This window comes from Nuphar pumila, chromosome 6, assembly GCF_984573655.1.
Source record: "Nuphar pumila chromosome 6, dmNupPumi1.hap1.1, whole genome shotgun sequence".
Lineage (NCBI taxonomy): Eukaryota > Viridiplantae > Streptophyta > Magnoliopsida > Nymphaeales > Nymphaeaceae > Nuphar > Nuphar pumila.
The window spans coordinates 100500242-100509240 of record NC_143254.1 but is presented as its reverse complement, the minus strand read 5'-3'; the positions used below and the strand labels follow the sequence as shown (position 1 = coordinate 100509240).

General features: G+C 39.6%; 1 protein-coding gene across 2 annotated transcripts in view; it reads right to left on the bottom strand.

Annotated features, from left to right (window-relative positions):
* Positions 1-8394: 8394 nt before the first annotated feature.
* Positions 8395-8999, bottom strand: part of LOC149835408 (putative sphingolipid transporter spinster homolog 2) — a 61319-nt gene continuing 60714 nt past the window's right edge. For both annotated transcript variants that reach the window (XM_090008483.1, XM_090008482.1), the window contains one exon: positions 8395-8851. The gene's annotated coding sequence lies outside the window, so the exon portion shown is untranslated. The remainder of the gene's footprint in view (positions 8852-8999) is intronic.

Sequence of the window (8999 nt, the reverse complement as noted above, 5' to 3'; positions counted from 1 at the left end):
CATGACAAACACATCTGCAGAGTTTGATTGATTAAATAAAGCTTGCAAACATGTTGTTCAATTAGAGAGAATATTATCCTCCAAAGATAAGCCTGCAGAACACACACACATACATACAGGTGATTTCGCATCCGAGTTTGAAACCAAAATAAATGTCCAAAGGTAGACAGGATTATCCGAAAAAAAAAACACCTAGGTTCGACTTTGACATGGTTATATCAAGTGATTCAAGTGGTAAAAATAGCCAAAAACACAGTTTTAATGTGAAAATCTAAAGTGAATTTGAATTTTATTTGGACCTATAATCTTTTAGCAGTATATATTGTAGAGAATTTGTCTTTCACATAGGATAGAAAATTCAAGAGAATTGACAGGCTGCCCCAAACAAAACGAAAAGACCTCAATTCCCTCCTTCTCTCATTGAACGAAGGGTATGAAATCAATTAGATTGATTTTTTGATCAAAAGTACTATCTAAAATCTTTGGTTTCTTTCCTTTCCATCTATCACTATCCCATAGGTACAGCGTTTGAATCAATTTTATTCTGTATGAATCGATATTATTATATTCAAATTCTTTCTAGATACCTCCTAAGGAAAATCCCAAATTGGTGTAAGATTATCCATGCGGTTATGCACTCTTTGAATAAGAATCAAATTTTCGAAAGATCTTGGCTTTCATGCTTTGGAAACCATTTTCACCAACTTCCTCCAAATAACTCCTCTCAACTACCGTAATACCTCTGAATTTTTTAGTAGTTATTTAAAATAATAAAGATGGAATTTTGTTTTAATTTTGTATTTGAATTATTATTAAATAAGAAATAAAAGTGAATGATAATTTGAAATTGGATTTCAAATGAATTTAAAACTATATTGAATTTAAATTCCACACGAAATTAGAATTTGAGTAGAATTTGGAATTAATTTCATGTGAATGTAAATTTGGATCTAATTAAGTTAAATTAAAAATTGGATCTAATTAAGTTAAATTAAAAATTGGATCTGGCGTTTGGATTTGGATCTCAGATAGGTTTTAAAATTTACTTAAAATCCGATATGGATACTTGTCTAACCCAAATTGAATTGGATTCAAATATGAAACTTAGGTTAGGAATTTAATTTAAAATTTTGAAGATTTAAAAATTTTATTTGTGGCAAGTACGACCCCAAAGGTGGTCCCCCCCCCCCATTGTGGGCCCTCCTACTTGGATAGAGATTTCATATATCTACCTAGGATAATGCCTAAATAAAAAATTAAGTTATTTAAAAAAAACCTTCCTAAAGATAAAAGTAACCTTAAAGGGAATTATAATCTTAAAAAAAAAGGCAAGTGGTAGGAGTTTCCATTGAAGGACCCACCTTATTTAGACCAACAAGGAGATAGTGGATCGTCCCCCACTCTCCTTAGAGGAAAATGAAAAAAAAAACGATAAGCACATGAATATAAGAAATGATAAACTATAGGAAGGTAAATAAAAAGAAGAAAATAGAAACCCAAATTGGGGACTCTCTCTCTCTCTCTCTCATGAGTGGGAGGAGTTTCCATTGAAGGACAGAGAGTGGATCCATTATCGTCGTGAAAGATACAGCAATCCACACGTTCTTGGTTTCCTTGAACCAAACCGATTTGTCAAGGTAGTTTCATATGACTATCGCCTGTGAACAAGTTGCCAGCATGTATGATCATGCTGGGACGCATGTCAGTATAACTATCGGTTTGATGAATGAAAATAGCATACTGAACATGGAGTCGAAGCAGGCCATTATGCGTGTAGGTTATATTTAATAAAAAAAAAAGGAAGAAAATGTTTTATTTTAAGGTGTTTTGTATTTCAAATCATATAGGGTGCACACACACACACACATATATATATACACACACACACACACACACACACACATATATATATATATATATATATATATATATATATATATATATATATATATATATATATATTCCTGTCACGGGTTGATTTTCGCTCAATAAGCCCATGCAGCGCAACGGTCCTCCTTGCCGTCACAAGCCTTCTAATCGCTATCTCATAGCCACTTTTGCCACGGACATGGAATAACTCGCAACCTGTAGCACGCTAGACTAGCCAATATGGCCAGACTAACGGCCACAAGCCACCCACCAACACTTTTAATGTACTGAATCAGAATATTGGCCCTGTACGCTACCCCGCGCACAACTGCCTAGCAGAAGCTCTTCAAGTGCATCTTCAAATGCGTTCCATGTTATCAATGCCACTTTGTGCATAGTCGTCCCATACCAACTAAGCACTTCCGAGAAGGGCACCAACCTGCCTTATCTTGGAATGCCATGGTGCACATCTCAGCTCCATGCGCAAGCCAGTTGAAACCTCGCCACTGAAGGATCCAAGTCTTTCGACCCCCAGTCCGAAGACCAGTTGATGATTTCATGCCATAGCGAAGAGCACCACCCAAACTCATTCACTGGCGCATAGGCTCTCTCTTGCCTAGCCCTGAGTATCTTTACTCGGTTGGAATCACCTAGTGTGACTTCTGGGGGAATTACTCCTAACCCACACGCACCCTCGTGCGTCCAATCGCCTCGCCTGGGACATCCGCAAGTTGAGAGGTTCTTTAGCACTCTCCAAAGGCAACACCCTCTGGTCCGCTGGCACTGCTTAGCCAAACAACGCTCCACGTCTGTGCCGCCATACAACAATGCACTAACGACGATATCGTTGCCTATCGCATGCCATGCTACCACCGCACGACACCGATCAAGCTGACGCATACTGCGCGTTCTTACGCTCGATGCATTTTCCACTCAGTAGAGCTCCGCACTGCTCATGCCCCATTCCAACCTCGGCCCGGGACATGCTCCCCCACCCAAGCCATTATACGTCCTCAATAATGTTGGTGTAGGTAAGAACGCAGTTAGCTTGATCTGCCAGTTCCCTTTTGTGTTAACTTTTGGCTAACTTTTTTTTTTTTTCCAACTCAACTTGTTTTGGTGTCCATCCACCATCTCCACAATCTTCAATATGCCAAGTCCCATACCTTAGCGCATCTCTGATCGCTTAGACAACAGTCTTTCGCTTTCTCGCAACGAGCATTCCATGCTCGTGGAACCCCAGTGTAGTTCCAACTCAAGCAGGGCATTTTTGCCTGCACGACAAGCTTGTCGTCATGAAGCTCATGGCTGGGTTGCCTTCCAACCTCAGCAAAGGCACTTTGAGCCCTTTGTGATCCTCTCAGAGAAAGATGACCACCAATGTTTCCCGCAAAGATCTCTATCCCTTTAGGACAACATTTACGGTTTTTCAATGATCCATCTAAGTTCTCAAGTGGGAAATGCTTTGCTGGAGCATTAACCCAATGTGATCCTGTAGAGTGTCTTCGTGGCACTCGTCCTCCTCACATAGGCACCTTCGGCCCAATGCTGCTGCGTCCTCCTCACATAGGCACCTTCGGCCCAATGCTGCTGCTCCCCTCCCGAAGCTCACATGCTGCAACTCTCTTCTAGAGTCAGCAGAGAATTTCCGCAGGGATCAACGATCCAAGAACAACAACTCTTTCCATATACACACTTCTCAGAGAACTTTCGATTTAAGGGATCGAACCGAAGAGCATCTTTGCTCAACGTGGGCACTCCGCTAACCCACAAACTTGGGAGAGAGCACAAGTTTTATCAAGTCTCCCCGACCCAAAGGTGCAAATCCTTCCAGCCGAATCCAACATGCATTCTCTGCATGCACAAGGCAAACGCTACGCTCCACCTGTGAGCCTAACGCACAACTGATGAGAATCTTTTTGATTTATTTGTGTTTCCTTAGCCAGCAACTGAACAACAACCTTACGCTTCAGAATATCGTGGTAAAGATGTCCCATACCATCCAACCACTACTTTGCTTCAACGATTCGATTCACCAATCTTCAGTTACGCAATTTTGCATCGCAAGAATAAACCATCTTTGTGCCTTTTAGTGTCGCACATGAATAACAAGGTTTCCGTGAACATTTTCTTTTTGAGTGTATCTTGCTCAGGATATCGATCTGCTCTGATGCCAATTGTCACGGGCTAATTTTCGCTCAATAAGCCCATGCGGCGCAACGGTCCTCCTTGTCGTCACAAGCCTTCTAATCGCTATCTCATAGCCACTTTTGCCACGGACATGGAATAGCACGCTAGACTAGCCATATGGCCAGACTAACGGCCACAAGCCACCCACCAACACTTTTAATGTACTGAATCAGAATATTGGCCCTGTGAGCTACCCCGCGCACAGCTGCCTAGCGGAAGCTCTTCAAGCGCATCTTCAAATGCGTTCCATGTTATCAATGCCACTTTGTGCATAGTCGTCCCATACCAACTAAGCACTTCCGAGAAGAGCACCAACCTGCCTTAGCTTGGAATGCCATGGTGCACATCGTAGCTCCATGCACAAGCTAGTTGAAACCTCGTCACTGAAGGATCCAAGTCTTTCGACCCCCAGTCCGAAGACCAGTTGATGATTTCATGCCATAGCGAAGAGCACCACCCAAACTCATTCGCTGGCGCATAGGCTCTCTCTTGCCTAGCCCCGAGTATCTTTACTCGGTTGGAATCACCTAGTGTGACTCCTGGGGGAATTACTCCTAACCCACACGCACCCCCGTGCGTCCAATCGCCTCGCCTGGGACATCCGCAAGTTGAGAGGTTCTTTAGCACTCTCCAAAGGCAACACCCTCTGGTCCGCTGGCACTGCTTAGCCAAACAACGCTCCACGTCTGTGCCGCCATACAATGATGCACTAACGACGATATCGTTGCCTATCACATGCCATGCTACCACCGCACGTCACCGATCAAGCTGACGTATACCGCGCGTTCTTACGCTCGATGCATTTTCCACTCAGTAGAGCTCCGCACTGCTCATGCCCCATTCCAACTTCGGCCCGGGACAATTCCTGTCCTTACATAAATCCATGTGAAACGGATATGGGACACATAGAATTCAATTGGAGAATATATATATATATATATATATATATATATATATATATATATATATATATATATATATATATGAATGACCATGCATGGAAAAGATTATTATTTTTGTATTTAGATTCTGAAAAAAAAAAATCTGTTATGTGATCTGCGTTTTTATTTTCTGTCATGGTTTGGAACACCAAAATACATGTGTTGCGAGTATGGAAAAAATGTATTAGCATATTGTAACGGGCCCATTTATTGTATTTTTATTTATGACCAGACAGCGCACGTCACCCTGTGGGGGACGTTGCAGGTTGGCGTCTGTCCGACCCCAGCCTATTCAGTTCTAGTTTACAGCTGCCACCTGGTTAGACGTTACAGGTAGGGGTCTGTCCGACCCCAGCCTGCATGTGTTGTGACTGCTAGTGCACCCTGGTGGGAACGCGACAGGTAGGGGTCTGCCGGACCCCAACCTGTACCTGTTTGTTATTGTGGCAGCCTGTGTACGTCACTGGTTGGGATGTTGTGGGTTGGGGTCTATCCGACCCAGACTATTTGATTTCAGGGTTGCGGTAAGTGTGCGTTCCCATGGGCTGGACGTTGCAGGTCCAGCCTTTCTTGTTGTTGTGACAGTCAGTGTCACCATGTGTCAGACGCTGCATGTCCAGCCTGCTTATTTTATTTAAGCCCACAGCAGCGTGCACCACCCCTTTTAGGTGAACAGCTGGGCGTGTCACCTTGCTGGTTCGCTGCAGGTACAAACCCAGTGGTAAGTTGGATGATATCAGGTAGAGGTCTGCCTAAGCCAGCCAGACTATCAAAAGAATATATATATATATATATATATATATATATATATATATATATATATATATATATATATATATATATATATATATATATATATATATATATATATATATATATATATATATATATATCAGCTGAGTCATACTGATAAGAGCAGTTAACGTACGTTACTTGTGTTGGGGATGTTACAAATTCAAAACCCCAATGATATAGCTGTATAACAAACAGGGACGGCTTGCTCCACTTGGAGACCCGCAGACCATTGTGGTCTTGGTTTTTATCAACTTCCCATTTATGTCATGAATATGTGGTACATATGCATTTGTTACGCAATTCAATTTCTTTTATATACAATGTCAATATTATACTGCCATTTGTTTTCACACACAAAAAAAAAATGATGTTATGATGATGATGCTATTGCGTACCTAGTATGGTATTGAATATTTCATCAAGAAATGCATGTGAATGTCATGCTCATGACAAGGGTATGGATCGTCGGATGATAAGTGCATATTTTTTATAAAATGAATGATAATGAAAAATATGGTGTTATGTCTATGCTTGTACAAGTGAGAGCTCAAAATTGAGCTTGCAGTTTTGAAGAACCTTTATAGTGGCGTATGAGCACTTGTGATATGTTATGTGTGACATGTTATGAATATGCCTTAACACATTGGTACAATGCATATACATGTGATTGCTCGGGGTTGGGCATATGATAAAAAAAAATGGAAGGTGTTGTTAATACACCTAAATTTATAAACCTAACATACATGCACAAGCACCAAAGCACATTGAATGAGTTAAATGAATAAATTAAATTAAATAATTTGACTATCATATTTGTATAGTCTGCTGCTCCTACCAAGAAAGGAGTCATGCAAAGTTACCTTGGAGGGGTACTTGGGATTTTCGGAGCCCTAGGTGCCAAATGAGGCAGGTACTTATAATGTAATATGGGTAAAGTAATGTGATAACATAAAAATACTTGATAACCCATTTAGTCTCGGGTTACCTTGGACAAAGTAGATAGTACAAACTTCCTTGAGTTGTTATTTTTACATGCTATGAGCAGTAATGGCTTAATTGGTCTTCCGCCCACGAAATTGGGAGATCGGACTATCAACTTGTCCTAGGTGGTACGTCCTTTATTTTTTGCAAAAGTTGAATGCATTATATTTATGTTGGCCTTTAGGGGTATTTCATGGTCATTATACTGTCATTTTTTAATATGATTCGATAGGCATTTGAGGTACTAAAATACATAACATAATAAACCCCCCAAGTGATCTCATATGTCTCGACATAAGCAAGCTGCACATACTCGTGGGGGATAAATAAGAGAAACAAAAATCTTAAATTGGACAATTTTACTTTAGTGTACATGCTCTGAATTATGTTCTGAGTTTGTAAATGTCTTACTGTTACATGCTTTGAATTATATTGTTTGGTTTCCAAATGTTGTGTATATGTTCACTAAATGGCTCTTTGATACATCATGAATTTATGTTACACGTCTCAAATGAATGTAATGGCATTGCTTTCATAAGTACAGAATGATGTATGCTCATCTTATATGCTTTGAGATTATTATGTTTCTTACTGAGACTTGTGAAATTGATCGGAATATACTATCAATTTTACAGGTCATGAATGAGCAAGACTGAGCGGTTGTGGGATGTTGGGAATGGTGCCATGATTTTTGAATTTCTGAGTGATTGGGATACTATTCAAGCATTAGTTATTTTTATTTAATTAAGACCCAATGTAAACAATTTATGTGATGATTGATATTTAATTAAAAGATTGAATGTTTGTACCAGATGCAACCACTTGTAAGCCACCCAAAGTTTTAACCTAAATTTAATGTTTCTGCTGTGTTTAAAAAAAAATTTTATTTTTGGGGATAAAATTTTGAAGCATTACAACTACAGCCATATGTACTGGAAATAGGTAACTACATTGTCACTTGAGATATAATTAAAAAAATCAAATCTCTCTAATGATCCTACCTGTTGTATAAATGCAGGGGTGAGTCCGAAATTTGTCAGTAAAGGTGAAGATTTCATGGACAAAACTTTCCTAACTTTAATGAAAAGTAACACTGTTTTACAACTCTGTTTCACTTTTGTATGGTGTCAAAAATTATGATCAACAGGCAATAGATCCAAGACCATGAAAATAGTATACCTGTACCATTTAGCCAGTAGCCGTCGGGTTACAGCTTTTAATTTCATTAGAAGGCTCCCAAGCATTGAAAACTATTTCCGTCATCTTAACAGCTATATCGAGAACTAAAAAGCGACTAATAAAATTTTGCTATTTCTAACATGAATTGAAAGCTTCACTCAAGTTGAAAACCAAAATAAAGTTGAATATCAATGATGCTTCCAATGGTTCAAAATCAGGGACATTTTTAGTTGACAAAACCAGTTCAGGGGATTATGGAGAAAACATCCATAATTTTCATGTCAAACTCATGACTGGGTGAATGAATTCTATTCCCTGGATAATGTAAACTCCATTCCAAACTGGGTGCAGATAACACTGATACTGTAATCGATTTGACATTCTTTAGTTTTTCCAAACCAATGGACAGGGCTGGGGCAAAACATGGAAGGAGATTAACAAATGGACTTTCAATTTGGAATATGTTGATAATGGTAATAGTTACAATGGTACAGCTGCCAACGAAATGAAATAAGGGCATCTGCAATAGGTTTCTCTCATGTGGGTTAAATTTCAATCCCGACATTGCAAACGACACGAGCAACCATTTGGAAGAAAGAATCACATTAAAAGAATTTACATGCGCTTGTACAGCCATTGAAGTACCAAATAGAAAGTTCTTGTTATCTTGCCCACTTGGACTGAAATAAAACTGCACCATTTTTGCAGTTTCCTCTCCTGATCACATCCTGTTTCATATATACATAAGGTAAAACAGTACACTGTCCACTGCAAATGCCTCATGCTCCATGCAGCTATAACAAAGGTTCTCTATGCTTCCATTCCAAGACGTTAGCTGTTCTCAGAAAGTGATGGAGTCCAAGATGTCAGACAGCCGAGACAAGTTCTTAATCCAGCTGGCACAACAAACAAAAAGGCAGATCAAATACTGCAGAAAAAAACCGAGTCACCATTCTTTACCTTTGACATTTTTACATGCATCACAAATTCAAGTTCATTAAAGCCCAAGGTGACAAACACCTAAAAGTCATGTCATTTCCATAT